The sequence below is a fragment of the Vicugna pacos genome, chromosome 26 (assembly GCF_048564905.1).
Source record: "Vicugna pacos chromosome 26, VicPac4, whole genome shotgun sequence".
Lineage (NCBI taxonomy): Eukaryota > Metazoa > Chordata > Mammalia > Artiodactyla > Camelidae > Vicugna > Vicugna pacos.
The window spans coordinates 4222546-4247811 of record NC_133012.1 but is presented as its reverse complement, the minus strand read 5'-3'; the positions used below and the strand labels follow the sequence as shown (position 1 = coordinate 4247811).

At 49.2% G+C, this 25266-nt stretch overlaps 1 protein-coding gene and 1 long non-coding RNA gene across 3 annotated transcripts in view; one reads left to right on the top strand and one right to left on the bottom strand.

The window, feature by feature from the left end:
- The window catches only part of ZMAT4 (zinc finger matrin-type 4), a 260097-nt gene that overhangs the window by 227048 nt on the left and 7783 nt on the right, over nt 1–25266 (bottom strand). The gene's annotated exons all lie outside the window — the stretch shown is intronic.
- LOC140689581 (uncharacterized) lies at nt 11152–12382 on the top strand. Its single transcript, XR_012064617.1, has 2 exons — nt 11152–11515; nt 11645–12382. It is a non-coding gene; the product is annotated as an uncharacterized lncRNA (long non-coding RNA).

Below are 25266 nucleotides of genomic sequence, written 5' to 3'. Positions count from 1 at the left end.
TAGGTACCTTTCAGGTTGAATCAAAATCTGTTCCACTGTAGATTTCACTCATTGATTCTGTCTTGGGAAACAACACCGCGTGATTTTACTCTCCTTTCTCACGAGATACCCTCCCTCGGGTGTTGAACATAGCTCTCTTCTATCTACGCCCAACCCCCATCCTGCCCGATCGTCTGAGTCTTTCTGTCTTTTTTTATGGGCCATCTTCAAAGGCAGTGCCAAGGACAGAATGAAACACTCCAGATATGGTCTAACCGGGGCAAAGGAGCACGAATCCAAATGACCATGCAAAATGTCCACTGTCATTTGTAATGGTCTGTATTCACGTCCTGGAATGCAGATGGAGACGAGGTGCTTTGATGATTGGGAACTGGACTCCGATGTTTTGAAATGTCAAATGCGAAAAGAAAACTTCGTAAGGTGTATTTTTGAAGCCAAGCGCCTGTAAGTAGTTGCATTGAAATATTACCGCGTTCCCTGCTATTTCTAATAAAGAAGCGCACAAAAATAGATTCCTGGGTGACCTGGTTAATAGGAATCTCCAAACTCGTTGCACACTCTCTCCTCATTATACAACCGACTGCAGAAATCAAACACTGTGAAAGGATATTCAAGGTACGTGTCGGACCAAGTGGGGCCCGTAGGAGTCTGAGTCTCAGGAAAGCAGCTGTGCAGCAGAAATAGCTTTAAAGGCAGAATATAAAATGTGTACACTAAAAAAAAAAAATTCAAAGGAAGAAGAGAATAGCACGGCTTTTTCACTTTTTATATAAGAATATTGATTTGAACAAGCCCACATGTAGTTAAAATGCCAGTAAAGGCCCCTCTGAAATCCACCGGCCTGAGTGGAATACCTGAATAAGTTAAATTCCAGTGGGAGACGATTAGTGGACAAGTGGCAGCCTGGTTTGGGCAGGAGACCTTTTCTCCGAGAAAAGAGAACTCTCTCTGTGTAGGTCACTTTAGGCAACCAGAGGGTCTGATTTGTAATTCAGTTCCCAAGAGGGACAGCTGCCACTCACTCCCCTCTTCCTGCCTGTTTAGAATAGGACTCAGTCACTGGCCTTCAGAAGTACGGTGAGAAAAAGCTGCTTTTCCTTAGCCTTGTCCATGGTGCTGAATCATCATAGAGCAGAGATGGGGCTGGGCCATTCATCACTGACACTGTTCAGTCCTACTGTCCATCGGAGCCACTGTGTGGTGACCCCAACCCTAAGAACACGCTGACTGCACTGAACTCGGAGGCACTCGGACAGTGACAGGAGGGAGGTGAGAGCAGAAGGAAGGAGTCTGATTGCCTGGATTTGAAACTGATCTGACCGAAAGCGGCCTCAGTATTCCCCACCCTGGCACGTTCCAGAGCAAACATGGAAGATCTGAATAACCCCTCTATCAGTCTTCAGTATTCACAGAGGAAAGTGCTCCCTGTCTTCTAAGTCAGGAAAAGGCCCCGAGTAGAGTTGGAGGCAGTGTTAGAACAGGAATCTGATCAGAGTCTCATTTGCTGTCCCAGGTGTCTACATAGCAACAGATCTATTTAAACATGCAGCAGTGAGTGTAAGACTTAGAGGTGTAGCTCAGTATAAGAAGTCAAGAAAATATAGAGGGGGAGAGCTTTTGTTTTATTCAGTAATGGTTCTCCAGCATCTATTATGTCTGACGCACTGGGATAACAGAAGGCACAACTCCTGTTTTCCAAATCTTTATGAGCTATTGAGTGAGAAGAGATGTGTACCAAATACCTAAGTCACAGGCAGCAGGTGTAATACGGCTGGTAAAAAGTGCTACAGGATTTGAAGAGACAAGAGCTATGACAGGGAATTCTTCAAGGGGGTTCTATATGAGTTGAAAATTTTAAGAGTGGAGAGAATTAGAGTGTAGGGAAATGGGTTCCAACTCAGAAGCTAATTCGTTCCCCTGGCACAGAGGAAAAATCTTACAATCAGTAGGTCTAAGGAGATATATACAAAGGGCACTGATGGGGCTAATTTGGGATTCTACAACATAAAAGGAAGAAGCAGCAAGATGCACGGAAGAGAGGAGATGCAAAGTTCAAGACCCAAATAGAAAGAGGACAGCCAGGACCCAACACACTTCTCCAGGTGCCACGAATGGCCTTTTTCAAGATTTTCAAATGCAGCTATGAAGCCCTCCTTTCTGATTCTTTCTCAAGAGCAGATCTCAGGAACACAGGTTGAAAACCCAAAGAAACCTGAGGCTTCCTGGCCAAGGTTAACATTCTCCATTCCATTCCATTTCTAATGGTGCTAAAAGAGATCCTAAAACCCATGCGGGGCTCTTCAGAGAAGAGCAAGATATTAATTCAAATCCAGATTTGGTCACTTGCCAGCTAGATTTTGAGCAAGTTATATATCCTCCCTGAGCCCTGCTTCCCTCATTTGTGAAATGGGGAAAACATTCTCCCAGAGTCATAGCGATGATGAGAGAAGATGTAGATTAAAAGCATCTAACAAAGACTGTGGCATATGGCAGACACTCAGAAACAGACACTATCACCACTGTCATGAATATTATTATTTTTGTATTATCATTACTCTTATTTTCAGGATGGATGCTGTAAATATTTAAGCAGAGAAATAGACAGAACCACACGCAAGATTAAGGAGAGAGAATGGACCTCTGTCTCTTTTAGTTTTGACCAGCTGAATGGTTGACTGAAAATGCCACCAATTAAAACGAACCTTCCCCTGGTTATGAACGTGAACAGACAGGAGGCACACCGCTGTCACTTAAATTCCGTCACATTTTAAAATCAAAATTATTCATATCCAAACAGCTATGGGAATGGTCACTGTTTTGCTTCACCAACATTGGTCGAGGTCAAACTGCTCAGAAGGAGGAAAGCTATGAGAATCAGGGCTGGTCCATTTTCAGCTCAGAACAAATAAACCCTGTTTCTGCTTCTCTGTGATTGAGCTTTTAGCCCACTTGCAAAACAGCCCTGAACTGGAACCCATGTTTGGTGTTTCTGTGGCTGTGGTCTGGATCTTTGTTCCCGTCCCCTTTCACGCCCTGCCACTGCCCTCCCGGGGCACGTAAAACGCCTTCCCCGCTGGCCTCCCTGGCAACAGATGAGAAAGATTTGGGACACTAGCCCACGGTTCTTCAAACATCTCCACAGTGATCGCCCACCTGCTGCCCTTACAGGCACAGGCGCCCTCGTGGACCGGCTGGAAGCAGGGTCTGTCTTGTCCCCTCGCACCTCCCCCCACGTGGAGGGGGACACAGGGCTGGTTGCCGTGACAGCAGACCAAGCAGCCTTATGAAAAACAACCACAGAAAGTGCTCCAGAAATGGAAAGCGTGTTGGTCTCCCATGAAACCGCACCAGAGAGAGGAAGGGTGCAGGGTGCACACAGAGCAGCCTGGATGAAGCAGATGCCTGAACCCAGCTCCCAGCACACTCTCCTTTCCTTCACCCCACACCCCGGAGGTGGCCAGACAGGGGACCTAAACCTCCATGAAGTGGCTGAGCTTGGGGTGAGCATCAGGTACACACCAGCTTGAGGAACCTTTTGGTTCCCTGTTTCTTGGGATGAAGGCTTTCTCTGATCAGAAGGTGCCTTCCCCCTTCCTAATGATGCTCAGAGAAAGGAATCTGGCAGTCCAGGCTCCTCACCATATAACATGCAGGTGCAAGCTCTGCTTTCCAATCTGAGCTTTGATGCAGGAGAGACAGAGAGAGGGGGGTGAGGGTAGAGGGAGGGAGAGAGAGAAACTCTCCACACCACTCTCCTCTCCTGCATGGCGTTGCCAGAAGCTGCATAGCTGACTCACACCGCTTGAATAATTGCCTTTTAATGACACCATTTTCTTCACTTGGAAAACCAGGCTCTGTGATCCTGACTCAGAGGCATCTGCCCCTGTGGGCACACACGCCTCACCCTGGGCCCCGGGTGGTGCAACAGTCTCAGCGAGCCCGGTGACACGTGGAGCGCAGCAAACACGCCCCCCGCCAGCCGGGGCCAACCTCAGGGCACACACCTGTGCGCCTGCCACCTCTGCGGAGCCGTGCGGGCTGGGCTCCTTGCCACCAGACCCTGTGCCTTGTCTGAATGCGTGAGTCTGAATTACAGAGCCCAGGGGGCTGAGTGGAGCCCACGGCGTCCAAGAACCCCAGTGCCTCAGATTTTCGATGCAATTCACCAAATGGCCTGCACAAGTCCACAGCCTCCCTAGGGTATCCCTTCTTCCTCATCACGTGGGCTTTTTTGAGAAGTTACTATGTGCTGGCGCTGCTCTGGCACTAGGTTTGCCTCTGTGAGCAAGGTTCTGATCTCATGAGAAAGGTTCACACCCTGGGATCCAGCAGTCACCATTCTGCAGACACACGGCCAGGATTCCTGTCTCCTTCTGTACATCAATAAAACATTCACACCAGCTGGTAAACAGTGGCTCCAGCCCTCCCACCCTCCCTCTCTACTTGCTCCGTGGCTTGACAGTCCCTGCTAAGATTTCAGTGCTGGACCTTTGCCTCCACCCTACTGTTGAGATGGGGGATGCAGGAGGAGATGAGCGGGGCTGGCAGGTGTTCCAAAAGGTGAAGGCCCTTCTGTCTGGGTTTCCAGAAGGCCCTCTGGGGGGCCGCTGTGGGGAGAGCCCAAGGTGGCTGGACTAACAGGCAGTGAACCCAACTGTCCCCAGCTGATGGGTCTGGAAGGTGTGACATAGCATTGTGGCCAGGGAAGACGCCATTGGCTTTTATTATTAGTGGGGAAACTCCGGCATCCCTGCCAGTCACCAGGGGTCAGAGCATTGTCTTTCTCTTTCTGCCCTCCCCGGGGAGGGAGACATGAACGGTGTATGGAGAGCATGGACTGTCCACTGGGTTAGCCCTTCAGGTCTGAGCAAATACAGAGCCCCCATCACAGGAGGAAAGCCAGGGGCAGAGAGAAGCAAACAAAGAAACAAACAAATCACTAATCCACAAAGAGGAGGAGAGGGGAGGAGAAGACATGGGGGAGCAGGACGTCCTCCTTATGTTTTGTCGCTCTCTCCATCAAACTAAAGGGCTGTGCACCCAGGTGGGAAAGCGCCTCACATCTTAAAAGAAGAGACTCCGCCCTCCCCCACCACTTGAAGGAAGACAGCCAGTGTGGATCCCGGCTTCCCAACGTGCCTGCTGCCTGGAAGGAGCAGGTGCACCCTCCAAACGGGTGGATTTTCTTAACAAGCTGAAAGACAACACCATCTTTCTTTTTAACGGCGGAGACAAGCTTTCGAAACTACAGTTTATAAAGAAGTATTCCATTCCTGGAACCTGTTTACATGATTGATCTTTACAAGACCGCCACGCCCGAGCCAGACAGATCGAGGGCGGACTGGAAGGCGGTTATCACATCCAGGGCTTGGAGGCACAGTCCTGCACCTGTATCCCGCTGCAGGAGAGGGTGCAGACGAGCCCGACCGAGCTGCCAAGGGGAAAACGGTCGCTTTTATTCTAATCCACCCACCGAGGCTGCTGTAGACATCCTCAGCCCACCCAGAGTGCTAACCTGGCTTGGTTTCTCTGGGGATTCCTGTTTCGTCTCGATTTGTGTGCGGCTTTTCCTAAAATCAGCAAAAAATGGTAGAGTCCGGGTAACAGTATCTGGAGTAGCCAAGATGGGAAGACACGAGAATTGAAACGTTGCAATATCTGACTCTATCGAGTGCGGATGGAGGTACAGACACAAGTACATTTTTGACAGGAGGAACGGTGGCAAGTTCAGCCAAGCTAGGAAGCTCAGCAACTGCACTCCTGGTTTCCAGGCAAGAAAGCGTCATGCTCAGTACACAACACGAGGTGCGTGAGAGATGACTGTCGCAGCGTTGTTCAAATAGCAAAACCTGCAATTCACCCAACGTGAACCTGCAGGGGAGGGCATGGATACATCGAGGCAGAGTCGCGACACGAATGGGGACAGTAGCACAGCCGAATAGGGAGGAATCACGGCGGATCTAATGTTTCCATGGAAAAAATCAGAGAGTACGCACACAGGATCCTTCCTCTAGAGTCAAAAACAGCTAAGATAAAAATACAGACGTCTTGAGGAGACATGTAGGTGAGATACAACTCTGAAGATGTTTGGAAAAAAATGAGGACAGGATTCAGGATGGTGATTACTTCCCACGGGCAGGATGAGGGACTTACGTGACTGGAGACAAGTTGTAGACAGATCTCAACTTTGCTTTGGAAGGTGTTGTAGGGTGTTCTGTTATTAAAGACGGTACATGACAGTGAGGAAGATGATGATGACGATGATAGATAGATAGATAGATAGACAGACAGACAGGTAGATAGATAGATTAGATAGATAGATATGTAGATAGATAGATAGATAGATAGATAGATAGATAGATAGATAGATAGATAGATAGATAGATAGATAGACAGACAGACAGACAGGTAGATAGGTAGATAGATAGGTAGACAGACAGACAGACAGACAGACAGACAGATACCATCCATGCACTAATGATGAGACAGAATTTTCCAGAAATGAATCCTCCACACTCTCTGTAGCAGACACATAGCTGTATTTTCTTCCTTCTCCCAGCCACAAAAAATAATCTGAATTTCTCATCCTCTCCTGCAGTTAGTGTGCCGTGTGCTGAGCTCCAGCCAAAGCCATGGCGGCAAAAGCAACGCGCACACTTCTAGGCTGGCCCTGCTGCCACACCACCTTCCACCTGCCCTCCCTGCGGAGGGTCAGACCCCATGGTGCCCTAGTGCCCCTTGGAAGCCACGTGTTGAGGAAGTGAAACTTCCGAAAGCCCTGAGTTCTAGAATGACCCCACGGAGTAGAGCCCCAGGTCCCCCACATCTGGTGCCCACAGAACATTATGTGATGGAGAGAGAAACTTCTAACGCACTGAGCCACCACTGTGATCCCAGGGATTGGCCAGCACTACCTTAACTAACTCCACTCAAACACTCGTAGCGTCACAGGACTGGAAAACAGTTACCCGGAAGCATGCTTTCGACCAGTTAAACCCCTTACGTGCTTTGAGAGGGAGCTGGAAAATGCCAGACTTTCAAGGGTCTTAACCTTGAGAGATTTGGCTTTTCATTGTCTCTTCTGTTCAGTGCTCTGGGTGATGGAATTACACAGCCAAGGCCTCCCTGAGAATGCTTATTTAGAGCCACCCAGCTCTTCCTCATCTGAACAGATGTGGTTTTATGGGGTCTAAAGTCAAGCCATGTATGGAAAAGTTATCACACCATTTTAGGACAAAGCCTGGGTATCAATACACTGACTAGAAATACCTTTCTGGGTTATTTTATCCCCTGTTCAAATACCAGTAGCAAATTCTAGGAAAGTCACTCTATTTCCCTCCGTTTTGAGCTCATTCATCCTACTCACCCCAGCACGCTGCTGCTGGTGTCTCGCACAATCTGCTCTGTCTTCTTGGAGGGGTGGGGGTGGCGAGCAGATGGTCATGACCACTGGGATGCCCGGTAACGAGCAAGGGCCTCCCGTCAGGGCATCAGGGCCTTGGTACCTCGCCAGAAACGACAGCTTGGCCATCTGGCAACAGACCTGATGTTGGGAAGAAGCGCACATCTCACCGCTCCCGCTCTTAATGTAGTTACACTTTCAAATTCTTGCCCCAAATCAATTCTTCTGGTCTTTTCAGCTGATGTGAGCTGGGGTTGGGCAGTTTCCAGGAAAGGAAACTATACGAACGTAGATTCATCATCTGGCTGAGCAGTTTGTGGCTTTGGGGAGAAAAGAGGGGTGTATCAAGTACAGGTTGTGTGATGCCCTTCTGAATGCCCCCCACCATTTGTTCTGCTGTGGGGGTACCCCTGTCCCCAGGCTGTCAGGGAGTTTCTCAGTCCTGCCACCTATCCTGCTGGGAGGACGGGAGAGCAAGAGAGATCACCTCTCATGGCAGGGACAGGAATAAGGAAAAAGTAACACTAGAAAGGAGCTTCAGGCCACCTGACCTCATCCTCCACACTCACACGAAACAGAGGAGACACCGGGGAGATGCTGGCACTCACCCACGCTCTCCCTGCTAGCAAAGGCAAACTGGGGACCCCAGCTCCCACAGTGGCGTCCTTTCCCTACACTTCGCCACCCATCCAGAATGCTACTGTCTTCCTTTTACAAGTCACTTTGTGCAGAGAGGAGCCAAAGTCACCCTTTTAAATTTAGGGGGAAAAACCAGACACTGGGGGAGCCAGCAATGCCGAGATGCCCAATAAAGTCCACCTTCCAGATCGGACCCGAGAGGGAGAAGAGGGGATTCTCGGATTGTGGAGGTGAGTTATTTTGTCAGAAATGAGAACGCCCCGCCCAGGGATCTGTGAGCTGGGCGGGTGTCGGGTCAAAGCGGGAGGGAAGTGGGTTTAAGTAGTAACTCCATCCACACCAGCTGTGTTCCCATCGCGAGCAGCAATCCAATTTCTCAGCGCCCAGAAGTAAGAGGCCAGTCCCCCACGTCGATGGGCCGCGACCTGCTTCCTGACGGAGGGGTCCCAACCCACAGCGAAATGGGTACCTGGGATTTCCTGGGGTGAACGGACTAGAAGATTCGCGGTCCAGATGCCCTTTCTGGGCAGAGCTTCCTGACCCAGCTGCTGGGGGTGGAGTTGGCTTTCGGGCTTTAGCCATCCTCTCATCGGCAGTGGCCTCTGCGGCAGAGTCACCCTGCCCACAGTCACACTCCTACCCAGGGTGGCCCACGCCCAGTGGCTGAAGGATGCAAGGCAGAAAAGATCAGCCACTGTAGCCCAGCATGGGGCAACTGTCATAGGTCATTTCAGCCCCGGCCTCCCCAGCTTCCGTCCTGACCCTTCCACTGTGTCCATCCCAGACGCCACTCCTGCCAAACTTCCCAAGTACGGAGCTCTGCAAAGCCCGCCTCCGGGCAAACCTGCACCCCAACCTTGCTTCTCTCATGATTCCTCGGGAAGCCAGCCTCACTCTGGACCCCACCTCATCGGAAATTCAGAGACCAGATCAATTCCCAAAGCCCCAGAACTCCTCCAGAAGCCCAATTCTTCCTCAGAGTAACATTCGTGCAACCTGAGGCCAAGAATTGTCTCTAGCAACACTGTCTCCTGGGAGAGGCTTGGTACTATTTCAAAATAAGCAAAAGACAGAGAGATGCGCTGGTGCCAGCCCCCATCTCCCGATCTTTTGATCTGTGGTCTCCGATGTGGTTACAGTTACTATCGCACCATCCGACTTGAACTGATGATTCCAAGTTCCATAATGTCAAATAAGTCACACTGCAGTAACACTTCCTACCCACTGCTAAAAATATTGTTTCTTCCCACACAGTTATTCCTAATGAGATATTTCAAGCCACCTGGCACCCGGGGGAGTTCCTTGGCACTCATCTTCTACGGAGTCCCACGAAATGCAAACTGTATACAATCAAATCCATTGAAGGCTCGCGTCATTGGGCCAAGAAAAGACAGTACAGGTTATTTTTGTCCCAAGGTAAGAGACGTTCCTGGGAGATGTCATTAGACCCCCCATCCGTGGGATCCTTGGGTAAAACATAGTACGCGGCCACGTGTCTTGGCAGTGAGCACACCAGAAGCAGACCTGGCCCCATGACTGACTGGCTTTCCTCCAGGACCTAGCTGCTCTTACGGTGTGTGATGAGAACCCAGTTTGAAGCCTGAACAAGTGCTAAGTCCACTGCAATGTGAATGCAGCTGGGGACCAGGAGAGGCTGCTCCTGCTACACTAGCCAACAAATCCCAGCCACCCCAAAGGCTTGCCACGCGTCGCAGACAGCATGGTTAAAGCAAGCAACCCCCAGCTTGTTAAAGGCTAGACTGTGTTCTCCGCTCCCCATCATCCCGCTGAGCCACGCATTAGGGATCACCTCCCTGGGACGTGGTCCTCGCTTCTCACCCAAGCTGGGTTAGGGGCCCCTTTCTAGATCCTCCCAGCTCCCTGTATACACATATACATAACACTCCTGGCGTATGTGGGTCTTAATTCAATAACTGGTGTCCTTATAAGAAGAAGGAACTTGAACCAACGGGGAGGTGGCCACGTGAAAACAGAAGCAGAGATCGGAGTGAAGCAATCAGCAAACCAAGGATGCTGGAAACCACCAGAGCTGGAAGAAACAAGGAAATGTCCTCTCCTAGAGCCTTCGGAAACAGCACGGTCCTGCGACACCTTGACCGCTCAGGAACTGACGTACGGAGCAAGCACTTTATGTATAGAGCCCTCACAACAGTACGGCCCTGGGGGACGGTTACAGAAAGCCCATGGGACATGCCCAAGGGTAGGCTGGCGTAAGGTCCACAGAACTAACACAGACAGAGCAGGAACTCAAATCCGCGTCTCCTGCCTCCAGGTCCAGCCATCTTCCCAGAGCTTTTAAATCAACTATTGTTTCAGCATTTGCTCTAAGGGTCTTCCGAGCCCTGTTAAAACCTTCCAGCTCTGTTCCTTCCTTTGCACTTGCCAAAAGGAGAGAGAATTTGAGGCTCTGACAGAATTCCAGCTCTCACGGTCAGGAAAGACCTGGCCAGTCGCAGCTGCCGCCTGTCGGGTTTGGTCGCAGATCTGCCCGGGCTGCGGCATGTGACTTGGGGGTCAGGAGAAAGCCGTAATTTACAAGCTGTCTTCACCTGCCAGGGTCATAAAGGGAGTTCACAGCAATTAGACACATATAATCACTTAATCCACTGTAAATCTCTGCCAGAGGAAGGTAGTCATTACAGAGCTCCAATCTGGTTGGTCCCTGGCTGGTCTTCAGGCAACCAGAGTCCTACATGGTATTTTAAAATACATTTTTTTAAAGACTCCTCCGGAACAGCGGCAGCCCTGAAATTGGAGCTGTGGGCAGAAAGACAAAGCCAGGAAACAATTTGGGTTTCCTCCCAACCCACCCCAAATTGTGAACTGAATCATCTCAAAGCACCCCTACAGCTGGGATCTTGACTGCAAATTGGAACCAGACCCCTCATTCCATCACATTCATGTGGCTAACCTCTCCAGTCCCCAGCTGAACTCCACAGCCCCCTGACAAAAGCCCCGAATGTATCATTTCCCAGGTGTGGCTGGATCAGGACCCAGCCCGATGTCACAGACCCCTGGGTCCTACTCATGGCCAGGTGGCATTCGTGTGCTGGAAAACAGAGCAAAGCTGGGAGGGAGGTGATGTACAGACTAGTGTAATGTCCATTTTGCCGGGGAGCAGAAGGCTTGCTCATGGCATGGACACCCCTCCACCTGCTGGGCTAAAACCTTTCCTCTGATCTTTCCAAAGCAGCGGCAAGTTCTAAATATTTCAGCTTTTTATCTCCAGGTCCTTGGCACCTTCCCAGCCTTCAACATTCTCGATGGTCAGTCCACAGAAGCGCATCATTTATTCAACAGCTGCCAACTCTACGAGCTCAGGGTCACACCCTGAGTCTGTTACTTGTCTTCGTTCTGGGGAATTTGTGCCTGCAAGTCACCACAACACACCCTGGTGATCAAAGAGGCTCAAACAGAGACCACCTCTAGAACGACCAGCAAAGTAAAAATCAGGTGAATGGATTTGCTGCCGACTTTGATTTCTGTTTGGTTGGGCAATTTGGGGCAGGACTGGAAAATAAACCTAGCAGGACCATGTGCCAATTTTCAGGATCTATCCCTTCCTTCCTTCCTTCCCCTCAGGTTTACGAGCTGTGTATACCAGACAACCAGGACTCACAGAACTGGCGCTGGAGTAACTCAGCAGAAGCGCAGCCAATGCCACCACCCATCTCTTCCAACCCAGGGGCCTCTGACAAACACCCGAGGAAACAACCAGCAGACCTGACAAGTGAAGACAGGGAATCGGGAAAGAAAACACAGGAGTTAAATGAAGTAAGAGCTGGCCTCGCATTGGCAACACAGCTTCCTGACTCTCCGAAGTGATCTCGCATAGCGCATCGCGTTTTCAACTCTTTTGGGGGAGTAAAAGTTTCTTGACCCCACACCTGACAGAGGACAAAACGGGGCCCAGAGGAATTAAGGGGCTTGCCTTGGGTCACGCATGGTGGCAGGTCAGGGCCAGAACTCGGGCACCTGTCGCTTTGCTGTGAGCAGAATTAACAGGGTTCTTCCAGGAGAGTGGTCCCTGGGGTGACGTCAGCATCAGTGAGACAAAAAGCAAAGACACTGAATGCTCTGTGCATCGGAGGAGGGGATGCTTCAGAACTGGTCCCAGGGAACGTGCCTGCAGGTCCTGAGTGAGGCTCTGAGCTGAGCATCCATCACCGATTAACATCACATCCCCAGCCCTTCAGAGCCTCACCTTTCAATTCGTTCAGTTCCCCTATTTCCCTGAGACGTGGCTCATCTCCTGAGAGAAGTGTAGGGACGCCCTGGGCTTCTTCCCAGATCAATACAGCCAAACAGCATCAAACAGAACATTTTCAGCCTCTTCATTATCATTTCCAAAAAGCTTGGCTTCTCCAGAGCAAATAGTCTCGTTTCGAGATCCGCCACTCGGGAAGAGGACACAAAGTTAACAGTTACTAGTGGGTATCTCCAGGCGGTTGTAGACACCTTGCCCTGGTGTTTCAGGTCTCTCCCAGATGCCGCGTGCCAGCTGGCAACTCCGCTGCTTCTGGAAGGTAACGCAGCCTTGGTGCAGTGGGCGAGATGTTCCATCAGACCTGCGGGCTGTGGCAGCTTCTGAAAACAGAGCTGCGTCCTGTAGTTTGACTGCAGGCAAGTCAGTTGCTCGTTTTCAGACAAGAGCATCCTGACTCCGCAAGATTGCCGGGAGAACATGGTGGAACCCGTGTTCACTGCCCGAGGAATCTCAGGGAACCTGGTAGGCAAGCTTTCAACCTCACAGGCTAAATACACTTGCTAGTTTAAAAAATACTAACAATGAAGTTGGAGGGAGCAGTGAGGGTGAAATTGTGTTGAACAAGGATAGAACGGAACATCAATTAGGACCAGCCCCAAAAGGAGGCCAGATGTGAAAAAGCGGGACTGGCCACCTGACATCTGGGTACCACGCAGGGAAGATGCAGGCCTCACCTCATCTGTGGATCCTGGAATCCCAGCATTTGGACCTCAGCCTCTTTCAAAGCCTGGAGAGAGCAGCTCCTCAGTGGCCTTGCGGAGGCACCAGAGAAAGAGCAAGTCCCTCTGCCAAAGGTGTGCGAATGGTCCACCTGCCCGCCGGCTCTGGCTGAGCCCTGGGACACAGCCGCTCTGTGAGCTTCTTCCAAATGGGCTCCCCACTCACATTTGTTTTCTTTTCTTACAGCCTTTTACATATTTCTCTCTCCTGAATCCATCCCACCATTGCCCCAACCCCTCACTCAGCTGGATCTCCAATCTTCCAAACAAGAAGTCCAAACCCTCCATTTCCCTATACGCTTCTGGAACACAAAGGGAGAACACGTGTCCCGGAGCACGGGTCTGGGGGCCACGGAGAATGGTTCCACGGCGGGAGGGGCTTCCCAGGGGCTGGGCTGCAGCGGCCACCTCGGAGCCGCCTGCCTCTGGATTCCATAATTAAAGTCACCGGGTGTTTGATCACCTCCCTGATGCCGAGTAATTAAAACCCTGCACTGTTTGTTTTTCATTTCCTTTGATAAATGGTGAATACCGTTAACGAGCAAAGGCAGCGATGTTTGGCCTCACTCACCCTCAGCTTCCCCATTTCCACGAGCACCCGCCTCCACATCTGGAGCTGCGGGAGCGGGGGTGGGTGCAGCCCAAGTGGGGACCTGGTGGGATGAATCCGCGGGGCTGCAGGAAAAGTGTTGGAGGCTGACCTCTCAGGGAGGGCTGATCCCATTCTTTTAACCTTTCGAGGAGAGAAAAGGGTCCAGGAAGGTCTTCGTTTTAAAGGGAAAACTTAAAGCGGAAGTTCAAGGAATTCTGTTTGGCTTGTAAAGGCAGCCCTCTTTCCCAACTCTTTACGAAAAAGAAAAAACTACAACGATCCAGTCACTTGGGAGAAAACACCCTGGTAAGTTTCAGTGTCTCCATCTGGGAAATGGGTATAGTTGTGTGCACCCTGCTTAGCACACGAAGGTGCCATGACAATTAAACAGCACGTTAGATGTGAGACACTGTGCAAGGCATGAGGCGCTGATCGATGTCCCCCTCGCATTATCCCTGCCTCCTCCCTGCGACTCTGAGGACACAAAGGGAGAGCTTGGCTGGCTCCCAAAGCAATTTAGTCTCTCTGGTTAAAGCAGGGGCACCAAGGAAGGACAGAGAAGGGCAGGTGGTGTGAGGGCAGGTGGTGCTCTGGGGAAATTTCCACACTGTTCTCTCCGTAAGAGGAGCTCACTCAGTCCTCTTACAAGCCTCTAGCAGGTGCTGGAGGCCCGAGGCCACCAGCTGGCCTCACATGTCATGACTTGCTTTCCCAAGGACCTCCACTGCTGGGACAATTACAAGGAGAATGTCCTTCCCCGAATAACATATAGTCTCTGTAACTGAGTTGGAAGCAAACAAAGGCATCTCCAGAGGTGCCTTCTGTCCTGGGAGCTCACCCTCGCATCGCCTCTAAGGAGGCAGCTCACGTCTGTCCAGCAGATACGGGCTGAACCTCCTTAAATGAAGCCCGGGGCCCGCAGAGCTCTGACAAGAAGAGCCAAGGTCAGCCCTTCCTGGCCTCCAGAGAGCACTAACTCACCCAAGGAGTAAGTGGAAACTGTTCCAAAGGCACACGTGATATGGCCTCTAATCTAAGCCCCAGACTTTTCCTCAGAAGCCCAGGGGCCAGGAAACCTCCTAGCAGTGGGTAGTTTTGAAAAAGAGGAGAGGTTTACCTGCTGGAATTCCGGATTCAGGTGCCCGTTCTGTCTACCTCCTCCTGCCATCAGCCATCCTGGGAAAGAAATGTTAACCCAAGCAGAGGGAAATGAAATCAGACAGGCTCGAGAAACGAAGGGAAGGGCTTCAAAGGGTGAGACCAAGAGGGCAATGATTCAGCCCAAAGCAGCTCTTCCTTGGCTGTAAAAACGACAGCCTAGCAGAAGGGGAACCATCCCCCCTACATGGATGTCATGCTTTCTACTCCGTGACCCCAGGCTCTGCACTCAGGACCTGTGTCCACCCATCACCTGAGTAACACCCCTGAGTATTCCCAGAAACGCAACAAAGCACTTGCACTAAAATCACCACCAACACCGCCACCCAAAAAAGTAGTGATTATTTTCAGTTCATTGGAGGAATCTAAGCCAACTGAACCTTTTGGAGAAAAGTAGTTGGTGAGATAGACACGAGTCAGACAGCAGTATATTCTACAGAAGGAAAAGCACAAGCTTGGGGACATCAAGGTGACCCAGCAATTCCAGTCCTGGGCATTTATCCAAAGAAAGCAGAAACCTGTAATTCAGAAAGATACGTGCACCCCAGTGTTCACAGCAGCGCTATTTACAACAGCCAAGATGTGGAAGCAACCTAAATGTCCATCGACAGATGATTGAATAAAGAAGACATGGTATATTTATACAATGGAATATTATTCAGCCAAAAAAAAGAATGAAATAATGCCATTTGCAACCACATGGGTGGACTTGGAGGCTATTATGCTAAGTGAAATTAGCCAGATAGAGAAAGACAAGTACTGAAAGACATCACTTATATATGGAATCCAAAAAGTAAGACAAACTAGTGAATATAACAAAAAAGAAACAGGCTCACTGGTTTAGAGAACAAATTAGTGGCTGCCAATGGGGTGAGGGAAGGCAGGAGGAAAAAACAGGGGTACAAGATTAAGAGATACAAACTACTATGTATAAGATAAATAAAGTACAAGGGCATATTGTACAGCACAGGGAACATAGCTAACATTTATAATAACTTTAAGTGGAGTATAAAATCTTTAGAAATTGCAAATCACTGTGTTGTACACCTGAAACGTATATAATACTGTCAATCAGCTATACCTCAATAAAAAATAATTTTTACAAAATTTTTTAAAAATTAAAGAAAAAAGTGTGAAGACTGGCATTGCCATTTGCAGAGTTACAAAACATGGGGGAGTTATTTAATCACTGAGTCTCAGTTTACTCCTCACTAAAAAAGGGCTAATAATAACATCGTATTACTGTGAGAACAAAGAACGTAAAGTCCCTAAAATCTTGGTGCAGAGTAGGAATTAAATAAATGGTAGCTACTGTTATATTTATTACTATGAATAACATTACTGCTCGGGGGAGGCCAGTGGGGGGTTGTATCATTCTCCATCCAGTCCTCTCCTCCATTCAGAAGTCCCTTCACTCAGATTCCTGATCCCAGAAACAAAGTCAGCTTCTCCAGATTCAGCACCAAGGACAGCGCGGTGGGGGGAAGGGATCCCCAGCAGGTCACAGCTCTCTGCTCCTGGCAGATAGTGATCAAGGCCGGAGGGCGTGCTGCTGGCGGGCTGGCGAGTACCACCCCATGCTGGCATCACAAGTTGCCAGGTCAGGTGGCACAGCTGCCTAGAGAGCCAGAGAAGCCAGCCTGCAGATCTAGAAAGTAGGTGGGGAGGAAGACGCTCAACCCATCAGTCTTTTCCCCTGACCCACACTGGCCAAGGCTGACCAGAGACCACTTCCAACCCCCAACTGCCCTATTTTCATCATCTTGAAGCCAAGCAAGCACGGTCAGACACTCCACATGGAAGAGCCTTCTTTTCTGCTTTCCTGTGTTATTTCCTCGTAATATATTTATGAGTAAAGATGTGTCTTCGCCCACCTCTCTCCCACAGTACAGGACGGAGGAGTGAGATGAAATGTTGGGAAATTTCCCAGGAGAAAGAGATGATTACATTCTCCAGAGAAAGACACATCATATTTATATCTTTTGGGGTCCCCCAAATTGCCAAACAGTTACCCAGTCATGTCACCGGTCCTCTAAAGACCACACACTTACTCTGACTCCTGGATTCTCCCACGCTTTAGTCATTCTCAACATATTCCTAAAAATGGGGTCGGAAGAGGATAAGTCACCCAGATGGCATTACTCACTCCATCTTTTCGGCTTCCAAAGCACTGTGACAAGAGAGACGGAGACACATGATTGTGTGTGTGAGTCTCATTCATCAGGAAATCCTTTAACACCTAGATCAGTGTCTTGCACAGAGTAGATATTTGGTCATTATCTGTTCAATTAAACTGTAGTTTATATGCTTGGCTATCCAACAGGGCTCAAACCTAACTCAAATTCAAAGAGAATAACTGAACACCATCTGTGAGTTCACTGCCCTCCAGGGCTCCCCATCTCAGTAAGTGGCACCAGCACTCGCCCAGCTGCTCCAGACAGAAACCTAAGGTCCCTCCTCCATTGCTCTTTGCTCCCACACACATCCCATCTATTAGCAAGACGTGCTGCTTCTAACTCAAAAACAGATCCTGAATCAGGCAGTGTCTTACCGTCCCACAGGACACCTGCAGCCTAAGTCTCCATCATCTCTCACCTGGGCTCCTGCAAAGCACCTCCCTGCTCTCCCAGCCTGCAACTTGCCATCTGATAGCCCATCCTTCGCGGGTGATCTCACTCGCTAATCAGATACTGCCGTTTGCCTGCTGGAAGCCCAGCAAAGCTTCCCAGGCAACGAGAATAAAACCCAAACCCCCTCCCCAGCCCAGGAGCCCTACCTGGTGCAGACCTTGCCTCCCTCCCCAGCCACATCTCCCTCTCCTCTCCTCCTCACTCACACCCTCCAGCCTCACCGGGCCTTCCCTCCATCCACTTAAAAGCACCAAGCTCCTACTTGGAACTTTCATCCACCAGAGACCTTCTGCCTGGCCGCCTTCTCCCAGATGTGACCCACCTGCTCCTGCTATGTGCACCCACCCACTCCCCAATCATTGACTTTGCTCTCTATGACAGCACCCTCTTTTCTCTGTTTTTGTGCATGACCAGTTCAGAAAGTGATGTCATGTCTTTGTCTGTGTCTTTGTTGTCTAACTCCCCCCGAGATAATTTAAGCACTTTAGCTAGAGACTTTCTCTGTCGTATGGACCCCTGTATCTCCAGGGCCTTGAATGCCCCCAGCACATAATAGCTACTCAACATTCACCGGCCAACTAAATGGCTCAATCCAGTGCTGCCTCCGGGACCCAGGTGCCTCCTCCCTGAATTTAGTTTCGCACACTCATGTATGTGTAAAGATGGCACCCGGGGAGGGGGAGGGAATCAACTCTCCGGAGATGTTATGCAAACCCTCAGTCTTTTGACGATCCTCACCGCCGATCCATCTGCCAATCTGAACCTCTCTCTCCTACAGAGTATGTTAGGTCAACAGCTCTCAAACATTCTGCTCTCAGGACCCCTTTACACACTGAAAAATTGTTGAGGGTCCAAAGGGCTTTTGTTTGTGTGGGTCACGTTCATCAATACTGAATGTGGTAGAAAGCAAAGCTGAGAATTTTTTAATGTGCATTAATGCCATTTAAAATAACAATAACAAACCATGACATGTTCACCTATATAATGTATTTATATTAAAACCGACTATATTCTAAATGCAAAGTGGGCTCTTAGACTGGATCCTGGAACAGAAAGAGGACATTAACAGAAAGACTGGTGACATCCAAATAAAGTCTGTCGGTTAGTTAATGTTGTATACTGACATGAATAATTATGTTAATGTTAATAATAATTTCTAAATGTTAATTTCCTAGATTTAATAAATGCACTCCAACTCTAACCCTATATCCCCAATGTCAACGTCCGGGAAAATGGAATGAAGAGTACACAGAAATTCTTTGTGCTATGTTTGCAACTTTTTTATAAATGTGAAATTAGTTTACAATATAAGGTTTATTTTCAAAAACTATATTTGAAATAAATTACCATGGAGAGTGGCATTGTTTTACATATATTGCACCAAACTTTGACCAGGGGCAAATTCTTAGAGGTTAGTTGCAATGTGAAGTCTGAAACCGTATCAGTGAATTTTTTGTACTTGGTAATAATAAATTCCGTTGGTCTATCTAGCACTTTGAATAACTCTTCTCCCCATCAATGACTCCCTAACAACAAGCATTGATCATGCAGAGGACAGTTCACTGAATTATACAGATCTTTCAACTTCTGACAAATTTCATTATACAATATCCAGAAAAGAACATTCATTAATCTCAACCATCTCATCAGGAAAGTCTTTAAGGTTTGGGAAGCTGTCAAGTTCATTATGATAGATGCCAATTTTCCCAAATTCTAATTTTCACTTGAATGCTTAAATGTTATTACTGACAAAAAAAAAATACGGTAGTTGTATTCCTTGAAATGGCAGGCTTATTCCACTCAATTTTAAGAAAACATCCCCCCAAATATTTAAATCTGAATAGTCATTTTTTCAAAGAGTAGTTTGTCTACCAGCCCTTTAATCAAGTAAAAATAGCATTCTGTGAAAATAGCAGTAGGTCAGTGCACAACTCAAACAACTGTACAAGTGCTTTTCTTTAAGACAACCTTTGTACATTGGTATGGACAGAAGTCTTCCGTGTGTCATTCCCACTTCATATCACACAGGATATTCAAAAGATGTGTACTCAAAGATTGACAATTAATACAATCCATAATTTCTAAAACTTCCACTAGGACAGTCTTGAGTGCAACTGACATTTCTGGGTTTTTTTTTTTACCATGACGAGTGTGCTGCAGTTATGCCGACTTCTAGTCCAGCACTGCCGTTGCCTTGATTTGGACTAAGGAACCTGTGGTTTTTCCCCCTTGGCTTTTGCCTCTTTGGTCCAAGTTGCAACACTTTCCACAAGTGTTTCCACAAATTTCAACAAGCAGAAAATGCAAATTACACTTTAATACGATGGTGATACTCATGTTGACCTCAGGGACATCCTGCAAGGGTCTTAGGAAACCCCAGTTTTTGGACCACATTTTGTGGACCACTGTTCTAAATGATTTACTAGTAAGATCTCCCAAAATGCAAATGTTTAATGAGCATCACTGCATGCAGACCAAGCTCTGCAGTCCCATGGAGACTGAGGCTAGGATGGTGCAAATGGAATAGAGACAAAGTCCCTTCCCGAGGAGTTCAAAATATAGTGATACAAACAACAGATAAATTAAAGAACTTGGAAAATGTTAAGGGAATGACAGTGATAACAAAATAGAGGTGACAATGAGAATTCACAACGCTGAGGTGACGCAGACTGTGGACCCGAAGGAGCCAGTGAGATTAGGTAAGGAGGGGTCCCAGAAGATCATTCCTTTGGCAGAGTCAGCTCAGGCTTCTGGGTTTCTCCTCCCACCTCACTCCCAGCCATCCACCGAACATGGATTCTGAAGCCCACAGCCTCAGCCCAAAGACTGCAGGTGGTACTGGACCCCCGCACAGGCAGGGAGGAGGTCTGGCAGCAGGATTCGTGCACACGGTTTCTGGAACTTAAAACAGTGCAGAGGAGAAAGGCCAAGGACCTTAGCCAGATCCCGCAGTGGCCAATTTCTACATTTGGGCGAGAGAAAGAAGGAAGGCAAGGAAATACTGTGTGATGCTCCAACGAGGCTCATTATTAGAGAAAAAGAAACATAAAGTCAGTTTCCAGGGACGATCAAAATCCAAGGACAGGTAGGGCATCTCTGAGATGAAGCTTATACCAGATGAATACAGTACACTGACAATACCCAAAATTCCCACAGCTAATTTGAACACAGCGACACTCACGCTTCTCCTCCGTCCCCCGCTGTTTGTGTTCATTTCAAATGACACTAGACTTCATAAACTGGCCCCCTGCCCACTTAACTTAGGCTCTTGGTAAATGGTTTGTCCGGACCAAAGCCGTTGGCACCTGCACCATCTTTCCAACAAGCTGTGGCGTTTCACTCTGCAGAGCCAGGATGTCCTGAATCCCAGCAGACCCCACGAGAGCCCATGAGAGGTGATTATGGCTTTTCTGCTGGCTGCTTTGATGGCCCCAGTGCCAAATGACTCAAAACCCTTCAGGCTCTCGGTCGCTAGGCTGGGATGACACGAAGCAGAGGGCCAGAGACAACTTCTGCAGAGCTAAGAGCTATTTCTGTCCCAGACAATCCACAGACTCAGCAGGGGTGGTGGACCACAGCCCTCCACCACCCAGCCAAAGGCACCTGGTGGAATCAGAACCAATTCTCATGGAGGCTGGAGCATCTGTCCAAAGAGAACTGACCAGTATCTTCCAAGTCTCCTCACCATTTACACGAATAGGTCTATCCTTCCATCATTGGTACCCAGGATCACTTGCATCACTTTTCATGATGCCCAGCATCACCTCTGAAGGACAGGGTCCACCGAGCTATCCCTCCTGTGAGACCCCAGGCTCTGAATAGTGAATGAGCCCCAGGAAGTCAGCCCACACGGCTCTGTGGGACGGGGACGGATGCAAGAAATTCTGTATCCTGCTCTTACACTCTCTTCCTCAGTGTTTGTCCCAATTCTCTAAACAGACAGTGGGCCTTTAAGAAGGATGTGGTGAGTGACAAAGGAATTTAGAAACACTAAGGATAACTCAGAGGAGAGAGAGTTCTTTCTGAACACCGTTCCTCTCGGTGTCCTGGGATGCCTTCCTGAGGAAGCAGAATCGAGAAGCCAATCCAAGGCGGGAAGGGTTGGAAAAAGGAGACAAAGCGAAGAGGGTATTCCAGGTGAGGGAGGACACTGTGGGCAAAGGCGTGGAGAGAGATGTTTGTACTGTACAGAATGCCTACCACTCTGGCAGGAGTGCAAGGTTAAAGCAGGGAAATTAGTGAAGATAATGTAAGAAAAGTAGGTTGCGCCCATAATATAAAGGAAATTGAACTTCAGGCTGCGGGGCACTGAGGAAACAAAGGTGATTAAGGCGTCTGCAGCCCAGCAGGGGTGGGTATGTAGAAGCGCAGGTGGGAGCACAAAGCAGGGAGACAGCAACCCTGAAGATCTCACGAAGGACGGATGCCGGAGCATCTTGGCTCCAAGGAGGTCATATTTCCCCAAGCAGACATTGGAGGATGGGCAAAAAAGCACTTTCCAGGGCCAGGAAACAGCTTAAGCAGGGTGTTATGACTTGGAATTTTGCATTCAGGAGACTATAAGCACTAAGATATGGCTGGAAAGGGATAAAAAGGAGATGCGGGGGCTGGCGCCCTAGATGTGGGCACGAGCCAGGTCAGGGAGGGTCAGCTGGCGGTTTCCAACGCACACTCCGAAGAGCACGAGGAATTCACAAAGGAACCTCAGCGGCTGCACCTGTACCAGGGGAGGGTTGGATGGGAATGATAAATAAGCCAGGGTCCCATCTCCCTTCAAAAGACAAACTCTGCTCTGAAGAAAGACTTCTCTGCTATCATCACAATCAGTCAAAAGCTTGAACACTTCTATTATTGGTGTCCGTCATTAAGGGTTTTCAGGACCAAAATCCAGAAACCACCAGAGCAGTGCCGGCACCTGGCTGCCTGGAGTGCAAGTGACAAGATCGCCTCTCAGTCCAGAGAGGCAGTCAAGACTGGGCTACCCCTCGGGGGAGAGTGTAGCTCAGTGGTGGAGCGCATGCCTAGCACGCACAAGGTCCTGGGTTCAATCCCCACTACCTCCACCAGTCAACAAATAGGTAAACCCATTTCGGTATATCCAGACAATGGAACACAACCCAATGACACAAAGCCATGCAATGCCCGTAAAATGACCAGTCTCAAAAATAGTATGTGAAGCAGAAGAGTTTAGACATAAAAGTCCACAATGTATGATCCCACTTACATGGATCTCCTACTCTGCAGGAGAGAAATCAGAGCCATGAGGAGTTATTGACTAGAAGGGGGCAGGAACGAACATTCAGGGGTGACAGGTTGTGTATTTTTATTTGGGTGAGAGCTACACCGTGTAAACTTTGATCAAAACTCACTGAATCTGCATTTAAGACCGAGGCATTTCCTGTAGGCTTCAAGATATACTTCAAGGATGGTTTCACCGAAGGAATCTGGAGAAAGTCAAGGTCAAAGGTGACTCAAGTTCGCCAAGACCGGCAGGAAGAAGCCATTTTCCACGAATAGAACAGGGAACTCGATGGGGGTGGGGAGGGATGAGATGATGCTAATTTTCACCTCTCTTGAAGCTTCCTCTTTATACTTTGAAATATTTGAGTTCTGCCTTTTGCCTCCTATTGGATCAGAAGCAAGTGGAAATCTCCTGGGTACCAGGTCTTGGGCAGAATGGACCCTCTTTCCCTGGGCGCTGCTTTGGCGTTGAGATCAGGTGGTGATTTTTTTTGTTCTCTTCCCTCTGGACCCCCAGATGGACAGGTTGAATAAGTAAGTTACAGGGAAGCATGGATAAATGACGACGGGTCAAAAAGTTTCCTCTCCCTGAGAAGACGGCTTCACTTCTGTGGGGCTCAGAGAGGTTCAGTGCCTTCCCCCAGAGGAATGACTAATTTAGGAAGATTTAGACCCCAGGAAGGGCGGACTGCAGAGACAGTGTGAGAGCTCACTTTATCTGGTCCTCCATGAAGAGTTCACGTCCATTCTCAAGGTACCAATAGACTCCCTTCTCCTCTTCTCTTTTTGTCCACCACATGCATCCACCTGCCCCAGTTCTCATCAGCAAACACGTAAAATTGGCCCACGCTCACAGTACACTGCCCTGGCCAGTCGCCTGCCCGGTGGGACAAAAGGTGACCCCGCAAGACAGGACAGGACGGGACAGGACGGTGGTGTTTATGATCAGTCGGAAAGCACGTCACACCTGGCATCCTCTCACCGTTAAGATGCAACTTGCTTGTACGTAATTAAATTGGAGGATGGGGGGCATGACTCCTGAGAGCCAAAGAAAGCCTTTGTCACTGCCCTTGATCACAGAGTCAACCCTCTGTCCATGCTGGGTCCTCCCCAGCAGGGCCAGGGCTGCGGGTGCCTGCCTGGCCATTCCTGACCTCAGCAACTTCAGGACGACTGGGTTTTCTCGGGAAAGTAGATATACGCAAAATAGACAGCGGAGTCCCACGCGGGCCCTCAAGGCCTCTCGGCTTCCCTCCCGCCTCAGGGGCTGTGGGGGAGCTGTCCCAGGTAGCTCTCCCCCCAGGGCGGTTGTCCCACCCCATCAGAGGATGAAGGGGCTTAACTGGGGACACCAACCCACAGAAAGAAAGGTGACAAGTGACACTCCTGCCTTTTATTCTCCTCCCTCCTCTCCCCACCAGCAGGACACGCATGGCAACACAATTCTTCACCCTCCTGAAATCCCTGGCAGTGACAGGTGAAGAAACTAGCAATACGTATGTGTATACAGCATCTTAAGGATTCTGAGTTAACTGTCAGACACGGAAAATTACAGGCCCAGCTCTCGCCTTCCAGGGGCCTTGAACATAAGCAAAACAACCCTGAGTAAGAGCAGGAGCAGTTCAAGGTAAGATGCCGTAATTCCGCTGCCAGATGCCCCGGGTCCTATCGGCTATCAAAGCAAATGCCGCATGTTCCCATGTTCACCTGAGATGCTCCGATGATGACAGTGGTGATGGGGAGGATGAGTTAGCCCACAGTGTCCCCAGGCTTCTGTGTATCACTGTGAATGGCGAGTTAAGTCACAAGGGTTGAGTGGAAGACGGGGGACTGGGGACCCCGCACCTCACACTCCGATCGAGTGATGTCCTCGGAGCTCTTCCTCTACCATCCCCCGGGTCTACTTTTCAGCCTAACTCCTCAAATGGCTTTAAAATATAGGAAAAGACATGGAGGTTCCTCTGTAGGAAGAGGCTGTTAATTCTGTCTACAGAGAAGTAACAAAACTACGCAGTAAAGCAAAAAAGAATAAAGACTTTGTGGCCAGATGAATCCAGGACGAATCCTAGCTCTGGGGCAAGTCACAGAACATTTCAGCCTCAGTTTCCACATCGGAAAATACAGATAACCATATCTGCTTATACACAGTCAGTATTTGGTAATGACCCCTGCCACAAAAGCCTTTTTCCTGGAGATCTTCCAGTCCAAAAGAAACTGAGCATTGGCATGGGTCTAGAACCAGCCTGAGGTGGGGCAGGGGGTCCGCCAGATGAGCAGCAGTCAAACTGAAGACAGATCGTACTCAGGAGTCACCAGGGTCACTGTCACACTTTGCCCGCCTCCCCCTGCACCCCCAGAATGTGCAGGCGTAATTGCTGAATTACATATATTGGTTAGAGAAGATAAATTTTCCCAATATCCTCCGCAGGCCTTTCAAAAGGGTACCATAATCCTTTTCACGGTGACATTGCCACCTTGGACCAGCGCAGTATCTCCCCCTGCTGCTCCCAGGGCCGCACACGAAGCTCCGTGAAGAGCAGGACTGGGTGACACGCAGCCCTGAAGATGTGGGTTGACCACCTTGGACATGAGGATGA